We start from the raw sequence: 27,366 nt of genomic DNA, 5'->3' as shown, positions 1-27,366 counted from the left end.
CATTTACTCTACTGTAATCATAAGCTCTTAAAAAAACTTATAAAGTTGTATTACTGTTATTTGAGCATCAGAATTTTTATGGGCTCCAATTATCTTCTGTGCGCTGAGACTGGATCGCAGCCACATGGAACACCGGGCAGGTCAGAGCGGGGCGTGGCCGCACTCACACTCGTCCCTCTGGTGAGAGGCTGGCAGCTCCGGAAGATGAAGGCTCTGCTGGCTTAGTAACAGCGTCCCGCCCACGTCCCTGGCATCGCCTGGAGCTTCTCTGTTGGCAGAGCTGTGTGAGTTCTTTCTGGGAGAGGAACGCTGTGTCCCACCTCAGCCTACAGGGAGGAGGGGGAGGGCAGATTGTGGAGAAGTTTCCAGAAAGACAAAGACAGAGGGAAGCTCACAGAGCCGCCCCCTGCAGGCCGTTCCGGGAGGCAGCGAGCAGTTGGCCTTGGTGACCAGACGGGGCGGGAGCGCCTGTGGGTCCGGGACGGCTGGTCTCCAGCCGGCCTGGCGGGAGTCCGGGCTGCTGGGCGGTGAGACAGTACAGAGGAGGGCAGTGATGGGAGCTTCTCAGGAGGTGTGAGTGTGAAGGAAGGGAAGGGGGACTGCTCTTACTGAGCAGAGGGAGCATTTGTCTCCTAAGATGAGAAAGGGGTTTCTTCCGCCTGGAATAAAAGGATGGAGGGAAGGCAGAGGCAGGTGGGTGATGATGAACTGACGTTGTTAGGTGGTTAGGCGAGTGGGGGCACCGGGCAGACAGGTAGGGGAGGGGGAGGAGGGTCCGGAAGATGGTGCTATGCCCACCTCCAGCACAAAGGGCCTTCTAAATGACGCCAGCAAGAAACGGGTTGGAACCCAACAGCCGCGGCTGTGCAGTAGCAGAAGGGACCTAACCGGACACAACCCAGGGCTCGTTGTATTATTATCAGCACTGCGGTTCAGGCCCCCACCCCGCTGTGGGGTTTTCTGTGGATGCTGTGGGTAAGGACACGTGCAAAGGGGCCAATGTGACTGAGCCCTCCAGGGACGAGAGCCAACAAGCCATCAGTCAGTCAAGAGACCCTCTAAGCGGGGGTGCAGGAGAAGGGGAGACACAGGCCACCGCCTTCCTCCCTTGGATCAGCCTGCCTCCTGTTCTTGGGGATGTAATTTTCCCTTTTTTATATAAATCTTTTAAAATCTTTCAGTACACAACACACTGTCTCCCGGCTGTAAACTTATCTTTCTGGTGTGACAAGAACTGGGTTTTTTCCTTTTGGGGGGAGACAGTGGGACTGGGGTCAGGGGCTCTGGGGGGCTCGCTGGGCTGCCATGGGGCACCATGTCCCGGTTTCCTGTGTGAAGCTGTCCCTGCTCCCTGCTCTGCTTCAGTCCGCAGGGCCCTGAGGTCCCACCTGGCGCCTGCTTTGATCACGGCTCCCCACCTGGCATCCTGCTCCCAGACACCGCATTGGGGCCCCGCCACACACGGGGATTGCCAGGTCACGGTTCTTCCTCCTGCATTTGCCCTTAGCTCGCGGGGCTGCGATGAGGTCAGGGAAGTCTCTGTAGATGAGGAGGGACAGCGAGGCCTGGGGGCTCGCGCCTGGCTCCTCTGTGCTTGGGCTACAGGCAAGAGTCAGGAGCGGATTTTATGTCTCATCAACTCACTTCTCTCCTCCTTCTCCAGAAACCTGCGCTAAGAGGTCAAGATCACATAAAGTGAGTGGGTACCATGGTCCCTTCTCTCCATCATCTTCTCCCTCTTGTTGGAGAGATAACTTTGCCCATTAAATGGGGCAAGTCTGAGTGAGCTCTGGGCAGGGTGGAGTGACAGGGACCCTTAGGACTTTGGAGAAGGAGGCGGGGTTGGGAGGTGGGGCCGTAAACACAGTGGGGACCAGGGCACTGGGCGGTGGAGGGGGGCTGTCACCGCCCCTCCTGAGGGGCTTGGGTTGGGGTCGAGCTGCGTCCCTGGCTTGCTGGTGACCAGGGGATGCAGTACCTCTGTTTTGAGGTTTCCCTGTTGGCAAAATGCGATTAGGCTGGAACCCCCAGGTAATTTCTAAGACTATTTCCAGCTCAGGAATCTATGAAACCCACAGGGTCTGAACAGTCAGCTGGTAATCAGTTTTCACACCCAAGTCAAGGTTCTGTGAAATTTCACATTTTCATTTTGGGGATTTTAAAAAGCTGACCCCAGATGTTAGCTGTGTCGTTCTTGTACGTTACATAATCTGATCGTGGATGCTTGAAGATTTTGAAAACGTTTAAATAACCCTGAGGCTGTTCACTGGGCAAACACTCGGGACCAGACGCAGCTCTAAGTGTGTTCCATGCGTTGACTGATCCAGTCCTCACGACGAGTCTTTCTTCAGGTGTCAGTCTCTCGATTTAGACGCGGAATGCCCGAGTACTTCGCCCAGCGTCCCCGAGTGAAAGGCAGAGCTGGGCCGGGGTCCGCATCGCCGCAGTAAGGATGTTTTAGCCCCGATCCCGTCCTGCCTCTGGGATCCTGAGTTTGGCTCCTGGATTTATAAATGCATTTCTTGTGGTTGTAAGTTCACTAAAATGCATCCTCATTCACTCCTTTCACAGCCTAGCTGGTTGGTGACTCCAACAAGCTTCTCTAGTTAAAAATTACTTGAGAACTTACTTTTAGGGGACGTTCTTTTACTGCCCTCGGGGACCACCAGCTTCTCCTGACGCCTCTGTCCCAGTCAGAGTTTCCAGAAAGGGTGACACACTGAAGACAGTTTTAGTTTTCGGTTGTGGACTTTTGCTTCTAAATTCTGAGTACTTGGAACAATGGAGTGCAAGTCTCATTCACTTAAAATTACATTTTCTGTTAACAAGCGCACACACACACAAAATGTATCTACTCATTATATTTGAATAAAATCCTTGGGAAAACTAAACTTTTCTTGATTACAGCTCAAAGGGGGATGTCTTTGCTTCGTGGCTGGACCCTTCCCCTGGGTGAGCGTGGCCGGCTCCTGGTTGGCCCTTCTGTTTCGATGTGAACCAGAATTTCTTCAGGAACTTCAGGTCCCCCTCTTGGGTTCACCTTCAGAAAGACAACTGGAGATGGTTTTTTTGGAGACGGGTTACCCCAGGCTGGGGCTGTCTGTAGGTACAGTCAGGCTGAAACAATCTGCACCTGGACGATGGCATACTGGGGGGACGGGGGATCTGCCCGCATTCAGAAGTCCGGCTGCATTTTTGCAAATTATGGAATGGATGAGATTTACATAACATGACGCTAACCATCTTAAACTGAACGACTCAGTGACACTGAGTCCGTGCTAGGTAGTGGTGTACCCCCACCATCTCTCTCACGGAGGACAGGACCCCGTTCCCATTAGGCAGTTCCTCCCCGTGGCCCCTCCTCCTCCAGCTGCTGGCAACCACCTTTCTCCTCGCTCTCTGGCTCTGCTCATGCGAGCCGTCTTGTATGAACAGAAACATGCACATTTTTCCCTTCATCCCCGGCCTCCATCACCAGCCCAATGATGTGGAGCTCCTCGGTGCATCTGTAATTTTTAAAGGTCCCTCTCTACAACTTTTATCTTTGTCTCTGAAGCTGTCACTTTAGAAGACAAAGAAGTGGACTCTAGCCACACGAGACCTGAGGGCGGCCGGACTGTGTGGGGCAGGGCTTCGTGCTTTGGTCCAGCTGCCCAGACACGCCTGCTCCAGGAAAAGCCGAGATGAAATGTGGTCTCTGTTTGATGTGTGAACGTTGCAAATACGTCTGGTCAGAGAGCATCCTGTGAGATCCGTGGTGAGGATGAAGGAAGGGCAGGCGGTCCAGGCAGGAGGGGGCTGCTCTGTCCCCTGCGCCCCTGGCAAGCAGGGCTCTGAGTCAGGACGAGGCTGCTGGGCAGGTGGGCTTCTGGAAATTCAGAGAAAAATTGATGTTGCTGTCTTGAGTCTGAAATCTGCAGTCTGGAAACTCACATAGGGTGTAAATGTCACCGTCTTGGGTAGAACTGCTTCTCTTTGGAGAAACCGCAGTCTTTGCCCTCAGGCCCTTCCACTGATTGGACGAGGCCCACCTGCTTCATAGGGGCCCTCAGCTTTCTTCCAAGTCCACTGATTTAAAAGTTAATCTAAAAAGGAGCCTCACAAAAACATCTAAGCCAGTGTTTGACGTGGCGCCGCCTGGCCAAGCAGATAGGTGAATGGTCCCCGGCCCTCGCAGGGACCACGCTTCCCGGTTTGCTCAGAGAGGCCCTGGTTCACGTGCTGCCGTGTGTAGCTGTTGCTCATGCTCAGCACCCTCTAAAGTGCTGCAGCTCAGAAGACACAGGCTCGCCCCACTGCGAGGGCAGCAGCCGGGGCCCCCGGAGCTGACGGAGCAGGTTGCCAGGGCCTCATCCCTGTGGGTTCATAAAGGTCTCGGTGACAAGCTCCCAGGCGTGGCCTGATTGAGTCCAATGTTTGCTTTCACTGTAACCCGGTTGTGGGGTTTGGAGAGCTGGACAGTTACCCTCCACCACCTACGTTTTCCTACAGCCCGAGTTCACTGCAGAAAAGAACCCGCGTGCAGGCAGGACGGCGTGGGCTTAGCTCTGTTCGCAGCCTGAGGTCTTCTTGGAGCTGAGAGGGCCCGGCTGTGATCACCGGACTCTCAGCTGGCCTGGAGGGACTGCACGTGGTGAATGGTGTCGCGTCGAGTCGGCCGTGGGAGAGATGGTGGTGCTTGGTGCTGGGAGTTCTGGAGATGGATGACTTCTTTCTGAAACCTAGGTCTCAGTCCCGGGCTCTCTTCAGCCTGGACATTCAGGAGCCCTCTGTGCCACCATCAGTGCTTCTCAAAGTCAGATTCACAAACTCTCACAGACCAGGGACTTATCAACCCGTGCCTGCACTCCACCCAGGCCCATCAGAGAGAGGAGGGCAGCCAGCCTTCAGGTCCCTGTTCTGCGGTGTCCACGCCCTCAGGCAGCCCCTCCATGTGGCAGCAGACAGAATGGCCACATGGCAGTGGTGGCCTGTCACTTCTGAGGTTGCCTGTGAGACACGTGGCCCTGGGGGAAGCTGGCTGCCCTGTCACTAGGACACCCAAGCTGCCCTGTGTGAGGTCCCCAGGCCAAGGGACCGTGGCCTCCCTCCAGAAGCCACACCCACAGCCACAGGAGGGGCCATCATGGACGTGGATCTCCCCAGGTGACGGCCCCAGTGGACAGCCCGACTCCAGCTTTGTGACAAGCCTTGAGCCAGAAGCAGGTAGCTCAGCTGTTCTCAGCCCCCAGACGTCAGACACCCCGTGAGATCACGTGTGCCCGCAGTTTCCCACTGTTCAGTTTGGGGCTAACTTGGTACTCAGGCATCAGCAGCTAACGGAAGGGAGGTCTGTTCTGTGCCCAGGTGACCCCCTGCACCCTGACGGCTGAAGGCCTCCAGGTGGGCCACCATCTGGGCTCCTGCGACGGGCGGTGAAAGCCACACGTGTGCCCTTGCTGGTCCCCATCTCTGTCCGTCAGGACCACAGTGAGAGCCTCCCGACCACTTCCCGATCCCACGGGGGCCCCAGGCCCTGTTCTGCCCACGACAGTAGGCAGAGCTCTTAGCAGACAGATTGGGGTCCCACACCACTGTCCAAACCCCTCTGGGGGCTCCCACCCCATTCAGTCCTGCCTGGTGGCCCTGTCCTGTCACGAGGCACCATGTGTGCACCAGGGGGCACCCTGTGTCCCCCTGCAGCCCCCGCCACTTTGCTCCCACTGCCTGCCCTCCCTCCTGGCAGCACCCCTGGAGCCCCTGTGGACACCTGTCCATGGATGTCTGTCTCCTCCCCAGAGCGCCAGCCCCGGCGGAGAGAGAGCCTGCTCTCCCTGGCTCACCCCTGCCTTCCCGATGCCCGAAAGCGGCACACGGCTCATTCGTGCTGTGGCTGTGCCTCAATCAGAATGTATCCAATAGATGAAAAAAACGCACGCCTGGCAAACCTGCCTTCGAAGCTCACACCGCGTCCAGCCCACTTTTTGTCAGGGTCGGTTTCCCAGGTTGGTTGATCACAGCTGGAAGTGTGATAGCGTATAATGATAGTTCAAAGGAAATACTTAAAATCAGAACTCAGCTTGGGGTTCCCCTCCTTGGATGCTCTGTGCCCCGGACATGGGTGCACTCCCCTGGGTCTGGTCCCTCCAGCCCCAGGGACATCTATCTCGTGGGCCTTCATCATACTGCACCTCCTGCCATCACTGTAAGCCCTTCTCGGGCCGGCAAACATCTTATTTCTCCAGCCGGGGGTGATCAAACATCGGCCCAAGGGCCAAATCTGGCCCAACACCTGCTTTTGTAAATGAAGTTCATTGCAGCACAAACGTTCCTTAACCCGCTGTCTCCTGCCAGGCAGCAAGGGCAGAGTGGAGCAGTAGCAAAACAGACGGCAGGAGCTGAAACCTGTGGATAGTTACTATTCGGTGCTTTACAGGAAGTTCGCCCACCTCTGATCTAGTGCACAGGGGACAAGGAGCAGCAGTCAGGCCTCCAAAGGGATGCTCTGGAGGAAAGGTACATGCATCCGAGTCGGCCATTCGCTAAGTCCCATCGCAGCAAATCTATTTAACACGAGATAAAGAAACAAGTCCTGCATAGACTCTGTGGGTCCATCCTGTCCATGCTGGGCGCCCGGGGTTCAAGATTTCAGCAGTTCCCATGTAACAGAGGTAATACGTCCTAACTCTGTGCCCCAAGTGCTCCAAAATTAGAAAAACTGACAGTAGTTCAGGAATCCCAAATAAACAGCTGTGATGGATTTTGTTGTGAAATACATTCCATGATTAATGGACTTTTAAAAATGTATCATTTTATCACTGCTGCGTTATTTTAATTCACCTTTAAAATAGATGGCTAGCTGAGAAATTTCCAAGTAGGGGTGATTTTTATTTGCTACCAAGACTAAATGTGTGTATTTGATACCCTGCAGAAGTTAGATTTCTGTGGGTCTTGAGAACCAAACCTGGCAGCTCCTTGTGAGTTTCAGGACCAGCTCTAATGTGGAGCCAGTATCGTAACAAGGAGCCCTTCTCAGAACCGAGCCTTCCCAAAGCCCAGGGCCCCTTCATTGCATAAAAGGAGCCGTTTCCAGCTTCTGCAGAGGCGCTCAGGTCGGGGGTAATCATTTATACAGAGTTGAAACCGAATTTTACAAGGAGCAGGAACAGATGACTATCAAAGGCGAGGCCATTAAACACCATTAATTATGACCCTCGCCACCCCCAGGGCATCACCCAGGGCACGCCAGGGGTGGGGAGCTGGAGGAATTCCCGTGGGGGTGGGGACTCTGCTGGAACCCGTCCAGCCGCGCGGCAGGGGCGGTGGCTACCTGGGAGGGTCAGGCTCGGCCGCAGGTGTGCGTCCTGGGAGCTGCGGAGCCCTGCCGGCCGCAGGAGCAGCACCCGGAGACAGACTGGCCGCCGCAGGGAGAGGTGGGCGGGGCCGGGCTGCTCCTGTCCCCGTTTAGCTGTGCACTTGCTGCTTAGACATGCACTCCTGGGAAGACTGTTCGGTTCTCTGATTTTTAGGGATTCTCCATCTAGAAAAAGCGAAGCTACAGCTGCCACTCCAGCTTCTCCCTTCTTCTCAATTTCTCTCAACGTTTTAACAAAACAACACACGAGATTTAACAAACACCTGCGTGTTGTCTTAGGGTTAATGTTATTGTCTAGGCCCAGTCAGACTTGCGAAAAAATTATTTAAACATTTTTGAAAATGTCCTTTTTTCTTCTTCCTCCACATTCGGTGTGAACACAGTCACTCCTCAAAATTACATTGATTTAATAAATGCTGCTGACACCTGCTACACGCCAGGCCTAAGTGCATCCAGGAGCAAGGTGGGTGGGTGCACCTGCCCTGCAGAGGTTGCGTCCCGGTGATAGTGTAAGGCTATAAAAAGGGAAAACAGGAGAAATGTGTTTTTTGTCTATTTTATATATAATAGTTAGTATTTGCAAATCTCTAGCTCCCAATTTATCCCTTCCCATTTCTTCTGTATGGCGCAGGGGACACTATTCAACACCTTGTTGTTACCTACATGAAAAAGAATCTGAAAACAGATACAGGTACGTATGGGTATGACTGAAACATTATTCTGAAGTCCAGAAATTGGCACATTGTAACTGGCTATATGTCAGTAAAAAGGAAAGAGAGAAATCAGAAAACACACTGCATGGAACACGGTGGTAAATGCAGAGCAAGACGGGCGGGAGCTCTCTGGGCGGTGTGTCAGGGGTGCTCATGGGAAAGGTGACTTTTGAAAGGAGAAAAGAGAGGGTGAGGCCCCTAAATGTCTGGAGAACAAGCGTCCCAGGCCCGGAGAACGACACGTGCCCCAGAAGGAGCCCGGGGGCGGCGCCGCCCCAGCAGGGGCCGCAGGGAGGGGAGCCCCCAGGCCTGTGTGTGCCCCCAGAGAAGTGACGTGTCACTGCACCCCAGCCCGTCCCTGGTTCGTGGGGTCCCTGCCTGCCTTCCCAGCCCTGCCCCCCCCACCCCACACCCGCAAGAGTCTTCGGGGCATCTCACCCCCAAAGCTTTCTTTGGACCATATGATACTCATTTTCGTTTCAAATAATGAGCAGTCAGTAGTCCCTAAAACGCGCAGGGTGCGGCCTCCCTGACCTGCGGACAAAGTGCACAAGTCACCTTCAGGAGGACTGGGTGTCCAGGCACTGGCCACAGGCGGCAGATGGGTGGGAGGCCTGCAGGGTCCTGGCAGGGTGGCTGGAAGGAGGAAGGGGTGACAGTACAACCTAATGGCCTCCGGGGTGCCTTCCGAAAATGGCACGTGGAAATCCGGCTGGTATCCACCGAGGGCCCAGGAGGTGCTGGCACGGGGATGACTCCGCTTTGATGCTGATGCAAAGTGAAGACGTCCCAATCCAGGGACTGAAGCCTCTCTCCAGATGCTTCAACAGTGGAAGTAAAAGAACCAGCAAAGGAGGGAGGGGCTGATGACCCGAGGCTGCACCCCGTCAGTTTCATCAGCAGCAGTCGGACCCGATGCCCCGGCACGCAGTGTGTGCTGGCGGGGTGGGTGAGGGACTGACTTATGGATGAGTAGTTTGGGGTCTGGCAGTCTTAAGGACACCTACATTTTGTGCAGAAAATCCTCTCTTCACTTCCACGAGACACCGGGTGGGCCCAGCGGATTCCACGGGTCCCCTAAACTCTCCCACCGTGCCCCTCACAGCCCAGTGCGACCTATGGGAACACGTCTGTGTGGTGCTGATCCTGGAAGATCCTTAAGTGTGGACACTGAAAACCTTTACCTTTACCTCTTCTAATAGAGAGATTTCAAAAAATTCATTGTTGTGGGGAAACCCCAAGGTTTACAAATGATAAAGGGCAGAAGTGACCACAGCTCTAGGCAAAGGTGAGTCAAAGGCATGTGAGTTCACCTCCTCGGTCCTGTCTGGGACTCGGGCACTTAATTTCCTGAGCGGAGGATTGCTTATCAGCAATATGTGGTGGATAGATTTTGAACTCCTTGAAACTATTTTTTATGCATTATGAAGAGGTTAGTGGGTCACATATCAGCTTCGGGATAGACATTAATAATCCCTCACTGGGAACCATGATACAAAAGATGAGGAAACATTTTTTTTACTGTTCCATGTGCACATTTATCTCTTTTAAAAGCCACTTACGTTCCAGCCACATCTCCTCTGAATGAAGCAGCCGCAGAGGCCTTGGGCAGGGCTGTGACGTGCTGGTACCAAGGAAGACTGTCATCGCCATGGAAATTCATCACCACACTCTGTTCTCAGACCAGACCTTTCCACATACCTGGACAACCTTTTGTTTTCTCCTTATTTTAAAATGTAGCTTTGATGTGACATTGGGAGACTGAACAACCAGACCACAAGCCCAGATTATAAACGGCCCATTACTGACCCATCGGAAGCCGCTTGTGCTGGGCGGTGCCTGCACGTCAAATGCCTCATCGTCTTTGAATGAGGAATGCTACCGGGAAGAAAGCAGAGGGGACCCCAGTCTACACTGCGGGCAATCACAGGTGCCAGAAAAATGCAGTTCTTCCTCACCCATCCCTAGATGACCCCGAATCTTCTCCACTGCACAAGTATTCTTCAGTTTTTCATAGAAGGAATTGGTGGTCTTTTGTATTTTCTCAAATGATCCATCTTTGGAGAGATAGCATTAATGTCAGAGTAGCAGCATGTTTTCACTATTAACTTACTCTCAGCGTATTCAGATCCTTTCTGCTTGGAGATCCACCTCTGTGACGATTGGACTCTCACTACTTTTATGAGAAACAGAACCATGCTTTGATCAAGTCCAAGGTGAGACTTTTTATTGAAACTCCCCAATGCCGTGCACGCAGTGAAGGCAGTTGAGCAAGAACTTAAACTCAGTACCAAACTCACTGGCTAAATATTAGCTTTTCACACACAACACATTCCACTCTGGGTAAGCAGTTCTTTCTAGTGGTTGAGTGTTTGCTGATTGACAGACAGCTCGCACTACTTGAGTTGTCGACTGCTGCAGGCTAAGAATTCAAGGGTATCCCTGAAACGCAGACAGACGAACAGACGAAAGACAGTCCAGCCTCCGGTGCACGGAGGCTCTCAGCCCAAATGCCTGAAACCGGAAGAATGTTTCCTGTAAGTTACACAAGTTAGCATCTGGGATTAGCATCTGTCACAGCATGAACTGGAATGACCGATGGACGTGTGTGTGTGTGTGTGTGTGTGCATTTCTGCAGTTCCATTAAAAACACCTTTCATACGTGGTTTCTCATTGTGAAATATTTTCACAGTAACAAAGAAGAAAAGTCTAAAAATCACTGACCTATGTTTCCAATTTGAGAAGCTAGAAGAACAAATGTAAATTAAATATATTTCAAGTAGAAGGAAAATGAGCAGAAATCAATGAAAGAGAAAACAGAAAAAAATAGAAAAAATTAACAAAGTCTGAAGTTAGTTATTTGAAAATATTCATACAATATATGAATATAATCTCTTTGTAAGATTCATGAAAGACTGGACAGAATTACACACCCTAAAGACATTTAAGATTCAGCTGATACATACATACATTCAGCCTTTCAACATTTCCAGGATGTGTACAGGCAGACCTGAGTGCCGGTGCAGGTTTGGCTCCAGATGACCACAAGAACGTGACTGTCACAATAAAACAGGTCACAAGACAGTTTTGGCTTCCCAGTGCATAGAAAAGTGATGTTTACACTCTACTGTAGTCTGTTAAGTGCGCAATAGCATTGTGTCTACAAACAAGGTGCATATCTGAATTTAAAAATAATTTATTACTAAAAAATACAAACCATTATCTGAGCCTTCAGTCAGTTATAATCATTTTGCTGGTAGAGGATTTGAAATATAAGGGTTACCAAAATGTGACATAGAAACACAAAGTGAGAAATACTGTTGGAAAAATGGCACCAAGAGGCTCGCCTGACACAGGGCTGCTGCAGACCTTCACCATGTGAAAAGTGCGGTACCTGTGGAGCTAAAGAAAGCAAAGTGCAATGAAATGAGGTCTGCCTGTGTGCGTGACCCTCTCACACGGCCACCGATTTTACAGTACAGAGGAAATGGACTAATTCCTAGAAAAACTCAGCTCACCAAAACTGACTCATGAGGAAATAGAAACTATGAATAGCCCTAGAGCCATTAGAGAAATTTAATTTTTAATAAAAATCTTTCCACGAAGAATACTCCAGATCCACATTATGCCGCTGGTAGATTTTACCAAAGAATGAAACTAGACTGCCAGTTTCATACAAAGACAGGGAACAGAGAAAAGACACATCCCAACTCACTTGGTGAAGCTAACAGTAGCCTAAAATCAAAATCTGAAAAAGATTTTGCAAAAACAAACAAACAAACAAAATGTTATTCCTCTTAAAACTAGTCCCTTGTAAATAATTGGCAAATTGAATCCAGCAGCGTAAATGATGCTTTGGTAGGTTTTATCCCAGAAAAGCAGAGCTGATTAACATTGAAAATCCGTCACTGTAATCCATCAACTCTTGGGGAATCACATATCTCCCTGACAAGCCCCAGGGCACCCACAGCTCCTGCTGGAACTGTGGGCACATGTTTAAACCACAGAAGATTTATAAATCCAGCCTGTTAGCAAGAAGGTTGTTGGTTCCAGGAAAATAATCAACAGAACAGCTTTGTGGGCATAGACAAACGGGCAACAAAATCTAAAGAGCATACGTGGCACTGAAGATTCTAGGGTAACTGGATAAATAGGTATTAAAGATTCTGCTGTCATCGGTTCTGGAATCAAGTTTCTTCTTAACACGCATGTGCTTATGTGACGTGCTTTCCCGTTTTATGCACCCTGTGAGTTTAGAGATGATCCTTTTGGTGTGCAATGTGATGATTCCAGCTCCTCCAGATGTCCCCAATCCAGAGAGGCACAAGACGGTCTGAAAAAGTAAGGGATGTCCAGCCCTGACCTGGCCTTCTCCCAGCAACTTAGAACTAGACTGTTCTAGTGATGAGATGCGAATGCAACGTCAACTGCAGTCAGCAGATGTCTTCTGAGGCTGGACACAAGACACACCTCTTGCTGTAATTGCCTAGTAATTCCCAAAGTGTCTAACAGACTGGGATTCTAAAGTACAGAAGCAAAGCCTTTTAAGATGTAATATTTTTTCAATAAGTAAGTGTTTCTAAGAACTATTATTCATTTCACGAACTCCTAGCTTATCTCTGTGATGTAGAAGGTTGTGTGTGTGTGTGTGTGTGTGTGTGTGTGTGTAAGTGTGTGTGTCCCCTCTTAGGGAAACAAAGAAATGAACGCACGATAATCCTAATGAATGCATCTGCTTGTAAGGGAGGGGCTGAAACCAGAACGCGTGGAAATCGGCCTCGTTGGCCCACACAGAGGGCAGGCTCAGCAGGTCAGGGAAGCACTGTTTATTCGAGTGACGGTTAGCGCTGGCCTCCCACGAGGGCAAAGTGGCCTGAGGCATTCCCGCCGGGAGAGGGTAGAGAAGGCACAGGAGGGAGGTGCTGGATGAGGGACCCTGGAAGGTAGAGGCAGATGCCCAAGCCAGGTTGCGAGGTCAGATGGGATTGTTACCAGGCCAAAAGGATTTCCCAGCTCTCTTCCTGGGGAGGGGGACCGTGGCACAGAGAGCGGGGGACAAGTCACCTAACTGGAGGGCTACCCTCTGTTGGTGCAGAAGAATCACTTCTTTGGGATATTTTTAATGGTACCAGTCCCTGCCCACCAGCACGATGGTCAGTCTTGATAGCCCAGTAAGTGTGGGGCCATGAAGTCGGTACGTGGGGTCAGTGGTTACTCAGTAAGACAAATCCGTTGTCCAGCAAAGTATGAAAATGTGCGTATTTTTTAAAATTTTGTTTTTCACTGAAATAGAGTCGATATACAATATTAGTTTCAGGTATAAAGCCAAGCGACTCAGCTCTGCATGTAAATACATATGTATTCAGATTCTTTTCCATTATATGTTACTGCAAGAAATTGAATATAGTTCCCCACACTATACAATAGGTCCTTGCTGCTTATCTATTTTATATGCAGTAATGTGTATCTGTTAATCCCAAACTCCTAATTTAGCCCTCCCCACCCTTTCCCCTTTGGTAACAAAAGTTTGTTTCCTATGTCCGTGAGCTTATTTTTGGTTTGTAAATAAATTATTATCATTTTTTTAGGTTCCACATACAAGTGATATCATAATATTTGTCCTTCTCTGTCTGACTTACTTCACTTAGTATGATAATCTGTAGATCCATCCATGTTGCCGTGAATGGCATGACTGTATTCTGTTTTATGGCTGAGTAGTATTCCATTGTATAAATACACCACAGCTTCTTCGTCCAGCCATCTGTCGATGGACACTCATGTTGCTTCCATGTCTTGGCTGTTGTAAATAGTGCTACTGTGAACACTGGGGTGCGTGTATCTTTTCAAATTAGAGTTTTCTCCAGATATATGCCCAGGAGTGGGGTTGCTGGATGATACGGTAACTCTACTTTTAGTTTTTTAGAAAATGTGTGTATGTTTTAAAATGAATTATTCATGCACCAGTTATGGCTGTAAGTACGCAAGGGAAGCTGTTTGGTAATATTTATACATTCCCGTTAATAGGTTTGAAACACAATACAGATTTACACAGAGCAAGAAAATTGGTTTGGCATTAGGTTCATAAATTTCCGTGTTTGATGTGTAGGAAAGAAGTCTTTTTAAAGAGCTGAACAGTCACTTTTTTTAGAAATGGCAATGTAAGCCCAGATGTCCACCATTCCTCTCTCAAAACCAACAGTGATAATCAAAGGAGGCTAAAAATAGATGTGATGCAGGAATCCAGGAAAGGGTATCATCAGAATGCCAGAAAGTTTAATGAATTTCTCATATATAAAGTGCAGATGGGGCTAGATTAAAGGAAGTCATCAGGACTAACATGTCCTTCTCAGAACACACTCCTGCCTCTTGGCAGAGCTCTCCGAACGCTCTGAAATGAGTGTGCTAGAACTAGAAGGAAAGCAGGAGCCCCTCGCTGGACCCCACCGCTTCTCCTGGGGACAGACCAGCAGCACTCAGAGCTCGCCTTGCTGTGCCGGAAGGTCCGAGGGAAGGAGAGGTGTCCAAGCAGAAATCTCCCTGCCACTGGGCTGCTCCAGGCTGAACGTTGCCCCTGAGAAGTTGAGGTCCTGTCAGCCTGAGGGGCTCTTTCCTGACCCGGTGGGGTCGCTCTCAAACACACGGGAGCAAAGCCACACCTCAGTGGGTTTCGCTACACTGGAAATTTGGCATAGAGGATTCGCCATGCAGGAGACTAAACCCTGGAACAGCGGTTTCAGAGCGCACAGAAGGAAGAACCTAGGACGGCAAATGCAGCTAGTTCTACTTAGTTCTCCACACTCCTTCCCCACGTCACAGCAGCACCAGGCAGGGCGTCTGGGATGACTGCCCCCAGCTCTCCAGACGAGGATGAAGGTCATTCTAGCAGCATCCCGGGGACCAGTGCAGGGGACCAGTGCAGGGGACCAATGCAGAGGACCAGCTGCAATCATGCATACCAAGATACGCTTCCATGCATGCAGGAAGAGTCAGGAAATCAGTGCAGGACCTACAGAAGCACCCTCTTATGTGAGACAAGCAAAGAACATACGTACATGATTCGCTAAAGGAGTCCTGGTCACGTGCTTTCAGAATTCTTTCGTGCTCCCACTGAATGCGGAGAAGACACAGACTATGAACTAAGAGACCGGTGATGAGACGTGAGGGTGAAAGGAATCTGATCGGTCACCCGAGGATGGTTTAAAAGGCACGGGGGCAGGACGGGCCAGCGCCAGTACCGGACGCTGGGCAGGCTTCCCTGAGAAACTCAGCAAACCAAAGGCAGGTGACAGGGACAAGAAGATGACTGTCCCCCACGAAGAAAGGAGAAGAAACGGGGGATACAGCAGCAAGAGCCATTGGGTCCTGGAAAAGAAACTGCCTCCAGACGGTTCAAGCTTTTCCCTCTCCTTTTTCTCTCTCTCGACATTTTCGGTTCCCTTTATTTTTCCTTTAAGAGCTGATTTCCGCCTTGTGTCACTTTCCTTCTGTTCGAAGCACGTTATTTAGCATTTCTTGCAGTGAAGGATGGCTGACAACGCGAGTTATTCATTTTCTTTTATCTGGGGAATGGCTTTATACCGCCTTCTTCTTGGACGTTTTTCACTGGAAGCAGAAGTCTGGGTTAACCTATACAGTTAAACGTCCGGGTTTTTACAGGTGTTACTCCGCCATCGTCAGGCCTCCACTTTTTTGAATTCGAAGTCGTTTTTTTAAAGTGGAATTTAACCCACTGGTCCTTCACCTGCAACGTGCCACTTTATCAGGCTGCTGGTTTCCATCAGTTTGTCTGTAACACAGCTACGTATGCTTTTCTTCGTACTTTTGTTGCTGGGGTCCACTGAGTTTCATGAATCTGTAAATTTATTTGTTTCGTCAAATTTGGAAAAATTCTGGTCATTGTATCTTTGTTTCTTCCTGAGCCTCTGTTCCTCCTCCTTTTGGACTCTGACCGCATGCATATCAGCCCTTTTTATAAGGCACACTCTTAGCATCTTTTCAATCTTTTTTCTTTCTGTTCTTCAGATTTGTTAATTTTTATTGTTTTTAAAAACAAATTTAGTGGGTTTTCTGTCATCCTCTTCCTACTGTTAAGCTCATTTAGTGATTTTTTAAAACAAAATTCTGATACTGTCATTTTCAGCTTTCCAATTTTTATTTTTCAGTTCTGTTTTAGTTTATGTATCTCTGCTGATATCCACTATTTTTGTATTAACTATAAACATACTTTCCTTTACATCCTTGAGCAGTGTAACAGCTGCTTTGAAATCCAAGTCTAAGTGTGACCTCTGGGTGAGGGGAACTGCTCCTCACTGACTGCCTTTCCTCTAAAGAACAAGTCATATCTTCCTGTTCCTTAATTCTGGATATTTTGAAGAATATACTGTAGACATTCTAGAGTGTGTTATGTGCCCTGGAAGACGTTTGCTTTACTTTTTGAAGCATGCAGTTAGCTTGGGAGAACTCAAAATGCAAATTGCACCTCCGCTGGGAAGGACAGCAACTCAAGAGTCAACGTGATTCCTTGGTCGGGATGCTTGGCGCACACTGTGTGTGCACAGTTACTTGAGCAGCCAAACCCTCAGACAAAGCACATACAGAGCTTTTGGCTGTCTTTTTTTTTTAACCGCACAGCATGAAATAGTAGTAGAGACAGTGGGCTTTATGTTTTACACATGACTTTCATAGAAAAAGTTTTGTGATGTTCAGGAATTACCCATCAGTTTCTATTTTGGGTCATTTTAATGTGAATTGGGATGAATCTCTGCATTTCCTTTTCTGTATCTCCGAAGATAATCACGTGAGTTCTCTCCTTATCTCTGTGTGAAGACTTTCCTCAAGTTGAACCTCACTTGTACGTTTGGAATTTCCCAGATTGGCCATGATGTCTTGCTCAGCATGTCTTTACACTTTGCTAAATATCTTTTTTATGAGTTTTTTTTTTTTTACTTAATATTTTAGAGAAGCTTTAGGTTTACAGCAAAGTTGAGACAACGATGCAGCGACTCCCCATACATCTCCTGCCCCCGTATCAGCTCCGCCCCGTGGTGGCGCGTTTGTTGCGACTGACGAACACCCGAAGCGCACAGATGACATCAGAGCCACTCTCGGTGTTGCACATGCTGTGGGTTTGGATAAAGGCATAATGACACGTGTCCACCACTGCAGTGTCGTGCGGCACAGCTTCACTGCCCTAAAATAGTCTGTGTTCTGCTTATTTACTTCCCTCTGCTCGCCTGGCAACCGCTGTCTTTTTACCACGTCTCCATAGATTTTCAGAATCTTCCATGTCCTCCAGAATATCATACAGTTAGAATCACACTGGATGTAGCCTTTTTAGGTTAGCGTCTTTCACTTTGAAGTACGCATCTGAGGTTCCTCTGTGTCTTTCATGGCTCTACAGTTTTTCTTAATATTTGTATTGAAGTATAGTCAGTTTACGATGTTGTGTCGACTTCCGGCGCACGGCATCACAGCTCTGTAGTTTACTTCTTTTTAGCACTGAAAACTCTTTTTTTATCTGGATATACAGTGGTTTAGTTACCCACTCACTGACTGAGGGGCATCTTGATTGTTTCCAAGTTTTGTCAACCATGAGTAAGTCCCTATAAACATCTGTGTGCAAAATTTCACGTGTGTACAAGTTTGCAGCTCCTTTGGGCAAGTGCCAGGCAACGAGACTGCTGGGTCATGTGGTAAGAGTATGTTTAGCTTTGTAAGAAATTGCCACACTCCAAAGTGCCTGCACCGTTTTGCATCCTCTGCCCCTGGGAAGTGAATGACAGCTGCTCCACACCCTCCCCAGCGCTTGGCGTGGCCAGTGTCCCGGATCTCGGCCATTCTGACCGGTGTGTAGGTGTGTCTCACTGTTACTTTAATTTGCATCTTCTGACGACGTATGAAGTGGCACATCTTTTCATATGCTTATTTTCCATTTGTGTATCTTCTTTGGCGAGGTGTCTGTTAAGGACTTTTGTCCATTTTTCAATCCAGTTTTTTGTTTCCTTACTGTTGAGTTTAATGGGTGGTTTGTGTATGTTGTCTAACAGTCCTTTACCAGGAGTGTCTTCGGCAACCATTGCCTCCCAGTCTCTGGCTTGTCTCCTCCTCTTCTTGACAGTCTTCGCAGAGAAGAAGGTTTGTTTCAATGAAGGCCAGCTTATCAGTTCCTTTCTTCACGGATCATGAAAATCACTGGCACACTCAGGGGCGTCTAGGTTTTCTCCTGTGTCTTCTCTGTGCCGTGCCCCCCCTAATTTGTGGTTTTGAATATCCCATTTAGGTCTGTGGTCCATTTTGAGTTAACTTTTTGTGACGAGTGTAAGATCTGTGTCTAGATTTTGTTTTTGTAACATGGAGCCCAGCTGTTCCAGCACCGTTTGTTAAGAGCGCTGTCTTGGCTTCGTTACATCGCTTCTGCTTCTTTGTCAAAGACCAGTGGACTCTATAGGACTTCGTTTCTGGGTTACCAGTTCTGTACCACCGATAAATTTGTCTACTTTTCCACCAATAACATGTTTTTGCCTACTGTAGCTTTACGGTAAGTCTTGAAGTCATGTAATGTCAGTCTTCCAACGCTGTTCTTCTTTGCTAGTTCATCGGCCACTCTGGGAGTTTCACCTCTCTGCACACACTTTACAATCACTTTGTTAGCGTCCATAAGATCATCTGCTTGGCTATTGATTGAGATTGCATTGACTCTATAGCTCAGTTTGAGAACAGACACCTGACAATATTGAGTCTCTCTGTCCACAAACACGGAATATCTCTTCGTCATTAATGTTTTTTATTTAATTTACCAAAATTTTGTGCTTTTTCTCCTATAGACATGGCACGTACTTTGTTAGGTTCACACCTGCCCCTGGCCGGGTCAGGTTCATGCCTGTGTCGTTCTGAGGGGGACGGACTCAGTGGCCTTGTGCTTTTAACTTCAGATTCCACTGTTTGTTGCTGAAATGGAGGAAAGCAGTTGACTCTCTTTTACATATTTTCAGCATTGATATTCATAAATTAGATTGTTCAGTAATTTTCTTCTTTTGTTTGGTTAATTAAATCTCTGTCAGGCTTTATTCTTCATAAAATAAAACTGCAAGCGTCTCTTCCTTTCCTACGCTCTGAAATCATTGGCTGTTTAACCCTCAAAAGTTTGGTAAGTGCCTTCTGAGAAACCAGGCGCACGTGGCCCTCTGTGTGTTGAAGGTGCCCTTGGCAGCTTTGCTTTTCCAGTTATTGTCCTGCTAGGCTTTGCGTCTCTGTCGGAATCAATATCAGGAAGTGGTACTTTTACACCAATTATTGCATGTTTACAATATTTTGTAAATTTTTGCAAAGTGCTTCCTTGTCCATTTTTTCAAGCTGTTATTTTGGATGCCACTTCTTCCATGTAACTTCCGATTTTGTTAAATTGTGTTAGGGCTTTCCCCAAACCCTCACTTTTTCTTCAGTAAGTTAGGTAATTTGTTGATTTAAAAAAAAAAAAGTCGGTTTTTAGGTGTAAGTGTCCTGCTTATTTGAACTCACTGCCCCGGCTGTCTCTGCCTTCCTGCTCGTCCTGTGCCACCGCCTTCCTTTAAATTACTTTGATTTTCTTTCTCTTGCTTCTTCAGTTGGGCCCTTCACTGAGCCATTCTTACTTTTTAATGTTCACTGACGTCATTATTTAACGTTTTCCTCTTTTATCTCATGGCTAGTTTAGCTGTACCCCATAGACCGTAGTATGCTGTGTTTTCAAAAGATTTTATATTTTAAAATTTTCTTTTGATTCATAATTTGTTCAGTGGTAGTTTTTGTAAAAATGCAAAACTAGAAGTGTCTGGTTTTTTTTATTTTTTGGGGGGGTAATTAGGCTTATTTATTTATTTTTTAGAGGAGGATTGAGCCCAAGACCTCGTGCATGCCGAGCGTGTGCTCCACCGCTCGAGCTACACCCTCCCCTCTCTTTCTTTCATTTTAAAGGATTTCATGCTATTTTTACTGTGTCACAATCAGAGAATTCCGACTGCATCTCCTCCTGCGTACTGGGCTTTTCTTTGTGGACTCAGACGTCATTTATAAATGACGCACGCTGTCGTGTAGGGAAAGCTCCTTCTCCGTTACCGGAGGCTGGCGCTCAATATGTATTTATTACGTTTTCCTGTGGAGCCTATTACTTAAACTTTTTATATTATTATACATATTTTATCCACGTCGTGTCTTCTAGATGAATAAAAACACAGCAGTTCTTACTGTTTTAGTGTGTTTCGTTTTCTCTTTGCATCTTCCCTAGGGTTTGCTTTGTAAGAGCTCTTACTGAGCTCACTAATACTAATTGCTGTGGTCGCTTCCTGGCGGCTTGTCTATCCTAGCTTGAAGTGACGTCTTTTTTTCTTTAATGCCTTTGGGTCAGGGGAAAAATTGTATCTGCTGCTTTCTTTTCGTGTGCGTGTTGTCTGACGCATCTTTGTCCATCACGTTCTTTCTAGTCTTTCTGGGCCTTTGATTTGGGCGTATCTTTACTATAAAACATAGTTTTGGATTTAGCTTAGTTTATTTGACAAATTTTCTTTTTTCTTTTAATAGGTTAATTAAGCTGATGATACAGATATAATCAATACATTTGGGCTCAGTTCTGTTATATTGTTAGGTAAGATGCTCTGTCATATTGCCACAGACACACCTATTCGTTAAATGGTTCACACGTTTGCTTTATCTTTCTCTTGCTTTGTAGTATATTTTTTGAATTTATACTTGGTTTATATTGTGTTCTGCTTACCTTTGTACCAATTTTATGCCATTCTTTGATATAGTAACTGTCATTCCTCCTTTTGTTTTTGTGTATCCTGTGGGAAATAATAATTGAATTAATTATAAACTCTGCCTCCCCCTTCTCTGCTTTCAATCTTTCTAGCAACTGACAGGAAGTAACAGCCTTTTTTTCCCCCATTAATATACTTAAGACAACAGCGAGCTTGTTCTGTTTTCCATATGATCTCTTCCACTCACCTCAGTTCTGTGGTAGTAATTTGTCTACATTTCAGAGCATAAGGCCATTACCTGTCACAGCCCAGGCCACTGCCATCGTTGTTCTTTGCTCTGCAGTTAGATGCGCCTTGAATGCTCACCAGTCGCCCCGAGGGAGGACGTCTTCCACAACGCCGGCCTCCTGGGACTGAGTTTTGAGGGAGTCCCTGGTGCTGAAGAGCACGTCGCACCCTGGACTCTCGCATGTTGGGAACCGTTTAAAATGCGCTTGTATTTGAGCATCAGCTGCTCTCAGTGCTGGTCCTGGCCTCACGTTTTCTCTCTGAATTTTTAAAACATTCTCTAGTATCTTCTGGTATAAAGCCCTGCTGTCAAAACTTCTCACAACACTCTGGTTTTCTTTTCTTTATAAGTAACTGAATTATCTACTTGTATTTCTGAAGAATTTTTATTTGACCACTTGTTTCTTTACAGCCCAGCAGTTTTTACATTAAAATGTTTCACTGTCGATCATCACGACTTGATTTTTGCTTTTCCCATCGAGCACCCCCTTTAAATATGTAGCTGAGAGATTTCTCCTTTTTAATTTCAAGAAAGTTTTCAAGGATTACAGGATTTAGTGTTTGTTCTGTCACCGTACTTTCTTTCCCTTCTTCCTGGGCTCCTTTTGTAACTACCTTGGGTTTCCCTTGGCCCTCCCCGGCCGCCGCCGCCCGCAGGTCCCCTCGCCCGCGCTCTCAGGCTGCGTGTGTCAGTCTTCTCCCCGTTGCCCTCCTTCCGCTCGGCGCCGCTCTCCGCTAATCGGCGCTCGTGCTGCTTCCAGTCTCGCTTTCTTTTCAAAAATGGTTCTCTCTTTGCTCTTAGTCTTTATTGAGTTCTCGCACCTGCTTTCCAAGATTTTATTATCCTGGTTTATTCTGTTCCTTCATACATTCCACCGTTTCTTTCATTTTCTTAGCTTGTTCTAAAATACGTGTCTCTGCGCATCTAAAACTACCTTAGCAAAAGCGAAAGGAAGTGCAGCCAACTGGGAAAGGTGTTTGAAACACACGTAACTTGTTTGTGGCCAATAGCCTGCTACGTGGGAAGCTTTCACAAACAAACGAGAACAGTTGTAGAAAACCAGCGCAAAGCCAGCAAAAGACGCACGTGAGTCGTGAACATAGAAATACTTGGTCAACATTTGCTTTCAAACTGGCACATGAACAAGAAATTGAAGTGTTGGAAAGACTGACAATTGAATAGCAACTCTCAAAACAGGGACAGTGTCTAAGAAAGGTATGTCCATTTCTATTATCTTCAGAGAGCTGACGGAAGCAGAAATTGGTAGTATTTTCTAGAAAATATCTTTTTAAAGAACCCATATTAGGATTGAGCAGTTCTATGTCTAGGAATTTGATATAAAATTAAAGATGAAAACAAAGTTATCTGAGTAAAATTAAAGCATCTTAACTTTTGTGTTTATCATAAATGATTATGCTCAGCCGTAGAGTGTTTATTAAATACATTTGGAGACACTGCATATATGTGCATTTCATAGACGTCATACAGCTGTTACATGTCGTATGTTACAGACACAGATACCGGTGTCTTACGTATCACAGATAGTGTAAGTATCACACACATTATACAGCACAGACAGCATAGGTCTGTTTCATAGATATTCAAGACAGTGTTTCAGAAGCATGTTTAATACTACAAAGAAATCCTACAAGTTAAAAAAAAGGTAGTTTAAAAACAGTACATGCAGTGTGTTCCCTATTGCTAACAAAAGTATTTATAGAAATAAGGCTGAAATTATATACACCAAACAGCTCAAAGTTGTTTAGTCTGGAGTGTGGGACTGCAGGAGACATCTCCTTCCTCCTGTGCTTTTTACGACTTTCTAAATTATGTGATTATGTAATTATAATATAATAAATCTATTGTACATGTGTCTATTGTATTATCTATTATGTTATTTTATAACAGGTCCATGTTATATACTAGCTATATGATACTGTATTTGATATGTGTGTGTATATATGCATATGTATATATAGATGTTTCCTGAGTAATGTACCCATCTGCCTATCATGTCTCTTAAGGAAAAATATGGATAAGCTCACTAGTGCCGTCCTTTTTTCACTCCAGATTTCTCTTTTGCCAACTGTTCCTGTTGAAAGAACACGAACACTTTATAACTTAATTTTTAGAAGAAAAGCTTCTGAGTGAACCAGAATCCATATTTACATTTGTTCGTTTTGTGACTGAGCGTGATCTCGTTAGCACAGAAACACAGGACGGTCGCACTACATTTTCAGATAATTGGCCACTTTGTTAACAACGTTAACTTCTCCTTAATCGGGAACCACCAATCACGCTAATTAAGCTGATGCTCTGCTCACCCCGCCCTCTCGCCCTTGCGCCCAGGCTCGTCTTGCTGCAGAGAGGGGCTGAGCGGTAGAGCGTTTTCGGAGGGGGAAGTGCACAGACACCTGGGCTTCCCGTGGAGGAGATACACGCTAAAATATCAAGTCGTGCCAATTTGCAATGAGGTTTAAGTTTTAGGGCCACGTACTGAAAGCCGCGTTCAGGCCCTTCCTCCTGATCACACCACGGGCCTGAACCGTCCTGATCGGAGCCTTGACCGTGTGTGGGGGGGGTGCGTGTCAGCCGCAGCAAGGTCTTCTGTGTTCCACCGCCTTCTGTGCCCCCGTGGGGTGGGGCTGAGGGGCCCGGGCTCCGCCTCTGGGAGGCCCAGCCTCTCCCCTGCCCGCCCTCCCCTCCACAGCACCCCCAGGAGCGTGTCCCTCCTCCATCTCAGGCTCTGCCTCTCTCCCAAGCTTTATTCTTTAAATAAAGACATCTCTGTATTACAAACTAGCCCCGGCCTCCTCCATCAGAATATGCTCAACGTCTCTGGACGGCCCTGGTCGTCACTTTGTGTTTGGAGGTGCTGCGGCAGAAGGCTGCCGCCACTTGCGGGCTGTCGGCCTCCTGGGGCTGCAGGCACACCTTCCCGCCTCCTCCGGGTTTCTGCTTCCCACGTGCTGAGGGATGTCTGACCCTGGAGCTCAGAGGGAGGAGTCTGAGCCTCCTTCCCACCTTTCTCGCTTTGGAATTTCCTGGTCTCCAGGAACAAAAGGCACCAGCCCCACCCTGTGAGGTGTCTAGCTCTGTGAGTGTGTAGCCGAGCAGGACCCCTCAGGGCCTTCCCAGGACAGACACTCCCCTCCAGGTCCTCCTCTTGCCTCTTGTCTGCAGAAAAGCTTCAGCCTCCCAGGCTTCCCCAAGATCCAAAGAGCAAATTTAATCAGCGAAGTGAGAAAATGCAGACACACAGGAAAATAGTCAAGCAAGACAAACTAGTCATAGTTCAGCCGCTAAACAAAGTCAAGGACTCTCAGCTCCTCCTCAAGGGCTGTGGGCAATGCTCTGAGCCTCGTCCTTTGAGCTGTTCTGCAGACACCGAGGCCCCCACCCGGGGGAAGAGGCTGACTGCGTGCTGCCCCCTGCCCGTGGACCCAGATCAGCTGGAACCAGAAGGTGGATGATGCCGACGCCCGGTGACCTCCCCACCGACCACTCAGAACAGCGTCCATGAGCTGACCACGCCCCCTCCCCCACTGTGTCTTTAAAACCCTCCCCTGAGAGCCTTGAGGAGTTTGGCTCTTTTGAGCACCAGCTGCCTGGACTCCTTGCTGGGCGCCTGCAATAAACGCTGCCCTTTCCTTCACCACCAGCTGGGGGCAGTAGACTGCATTATTGTGCACTGGCCAGTGGACCCAAGTTTGTTTCAGTAACAAATGCAGAAAGAAACTCTGTCCCAGGAAAGGAAGACACTGACCTCCTTCTGACGCCCTCTCTTACTTAAGACTCCAGTCAACAGCGTTCACGTCTCAGCTCCCCCGGGCCCGCCAGCTCCTCAGAACCTGCACAGGGAGTGGCTCTTACGGACGAAACATGTGCTTTCTTTCCTTCAGCAGACACCACACACCCGTGTGCACACACACAGGCACCACACACACACCGCACCCCAGGCGAGCACGGCACACAAACATCACACACGCACACGCACAAATACACACGGGCTTTCTCTGGGGCAAGTCCATCTTGAACAACAGGACTTGACACCCTGAGCCGATGCCATGTTCTCTCTCCCCATGAATTAAACTCATTTCAATTGGTGACCGAGTCCAAGGTGCACACCTGTCCGCACACCAATCATTTCTGAACCTCATCGTCACTCCTACGAGACATCACCTGCTGCTGGCAGGGGTGCGCGTTTGCTGCAACTGTGCTGCTGCGTGAGTCAGAAACGACACCATCAGGGAGGAATGGATGAGGGGCTGGATGTGGGTCCAGCCCCTCCCGGGGAGCCAGGAGCGCCCGAGGCGGGCCCTGCTAATCTGCGGAGGGTTATGTGTTCGCGCAGTTACAGGAGCGCTTGAGGGCCGAGGCTCTGCGCCCTCACAGGCGCTCCCCTGGGGGCGGAGTCCGCAGCGCCCCACCGAGCAGCGACAATCCGGACCCTGACAGTCTTGAGTGCAGCCCGTCTCACCCTCCCTGCCCCCCAGAGATCGTGCAAGGTCGTTTTCTGCCTTATTTGTACACGGTATTTGTATGGCTTCTGTTTAAGTTTTGGAAAAGGAAATTATTCTTCAGACGGCTTTCTCAGGTTCTAGGGTTTATGTTAAAGCATGAACCGTAACACCCAAGGGTGGAACCAGCTTGCTCCCCACTACGAAGGCCGAGCTCTGCAGCACCAAGCTGACAGGCAAGGTCCATGTTCTCACTGCCTAAAAGCCTCACCACTGAATGCTGAGAAGACAATTCTTGGGGCTTCTGCGGGGCGCCTGCTTGCCAGGGAACACTTCAAACACACCTGGGTCTGAGACAGCAGCCTTCCCGAGCTGTAGGCTGGAGGTGGGGGCTCTGAGAGGAGGCCAGGAGGCCCGCGTTCATCTGCCGCTGGCTACCTGGAGGGCCTGCCTTGGCTCTGCCAATTCAATACACGTTTTCAGAGCTAAGTGATGGCTGGAGCTGAGGGCCGGGCTCTGCAGGCGGCAGGGACTCAACCCAGGTACAGCTGACGTGTGGAGGTAACCAGGCAGGTGGGTGGGCTCGGCCCTGCCCGACGAGGAGGGCCGTGCAGGTGCGGCGCCCCAGGCTGTCTCCCTGACACCTCTTCCTAGAACCAACTGCCCTGGTTTCTGTGTTAACAAGACATTCTCAGAAAACACATCTCATCTTCCATTGCAGCTTATCTCTGTGCTGATCTGAGTCCATAAATAAATTGCTTTCTGGGTCCCAGGTCCAGGGCATCTGCCCAAAGAAAAAACCTGAAGCATGTGCGGGCAGCGTCCTGCTCTCCAGGCTGGCAGCGAGGCGGCGCCGGCCCAGGGCGGGGCAGGGAGACTCTCCTCCAGGCCGGAGGACTCTCCCCGCGAGGGGTCGGCCAGTTTGTGTGTGCGCTGGGTAGGGGCGCTGAAGCTCGCAGGGGCAGGTCTAAGCCCCTGGTGACAGCTCGCCTAAGCCACCCCTCCAGGGGTCATGGAAGAGACAGCATCAAATTTTAAGGTTCAGGGCTCTCAGTCCCACCCTGAAAAAGCATCCTTGGGAACATGAGGTTTCAGGAGGGAAATCCTCAACGTCCACATCCCAGCCCTTCCTCCTCCAAGCACGGGCGGCCGCCCTGAGCTCATGGCCAGCACACCATCCTCCCCAGGTGCCCAGACCCCAGGCTCACCGTGTCCTTCCCCCTGCTTCCCTCCCTCCCACAGCCATCCAACCAGCTGTCCAACTGCCAGTCCCACGGAGCTCAGCTCAAAGTGCAGCTCAACCGACCAGCTTCTCTCCTCGTGGCTGCCCTCTGGGTCCAGGCCAGCCCCGCCTCTTACCTAGACACTTGTAGCCACCCCCGGAGGGTCCTCCCCAAGTCCACTCTTGTCCCCCCACTGGTTCTCCACCATCCTCTGAGTGACCTTTGACCCACTCCCTTCAAACCCGCAGAGGCCTCTCCGGGCGTCTCAGAATGAGACCCCAGCTCCACGCACAGGCCTCTCAGGCCCCCGGCCCGCAGCCCCACCAGCCCTCCGCCCCACTCAAGGGTCCAGCCAGAGCCTCTGCTCCCTCCTCCCAGGCACTGGGCTCTGCTGCGGGGCCTCCCACTGAAAAGGGCTCAGATTTTTAACTGTTCCTGAGATGGTCCTGGCGCCTCGCTCTGCTTCCAGGCCTGGGCCTGACCCGGGGCCGTGGGGGGCTCGCTGTTCCTCAGCCCCCAGCGCTCTGGGCCCTTTCCTCCTCTGGCCCCTCTCTTTCAGCAGACACACGTGCCATGCCACTGACGTGTGTCCCTCT

The sequence above is a fragment of the Camelus bactrianus genome, chromosome 3, assembly GCF_048773025.1.
Source record: "Camelus bactrianus isolate YW-2024 breed Bactrian camel chromosome 3, ASM4877302v1, whole genome shotgun sequence".
Taxonomy (NCBI): Eukaryota; Metazoa; Chordata; class Mammalia; order Artiodactyla; family Camelidae; genus Camelus; species Camelus bactrianus.
Note: the sequence above shows the minus strand (reverse complement) of the source record.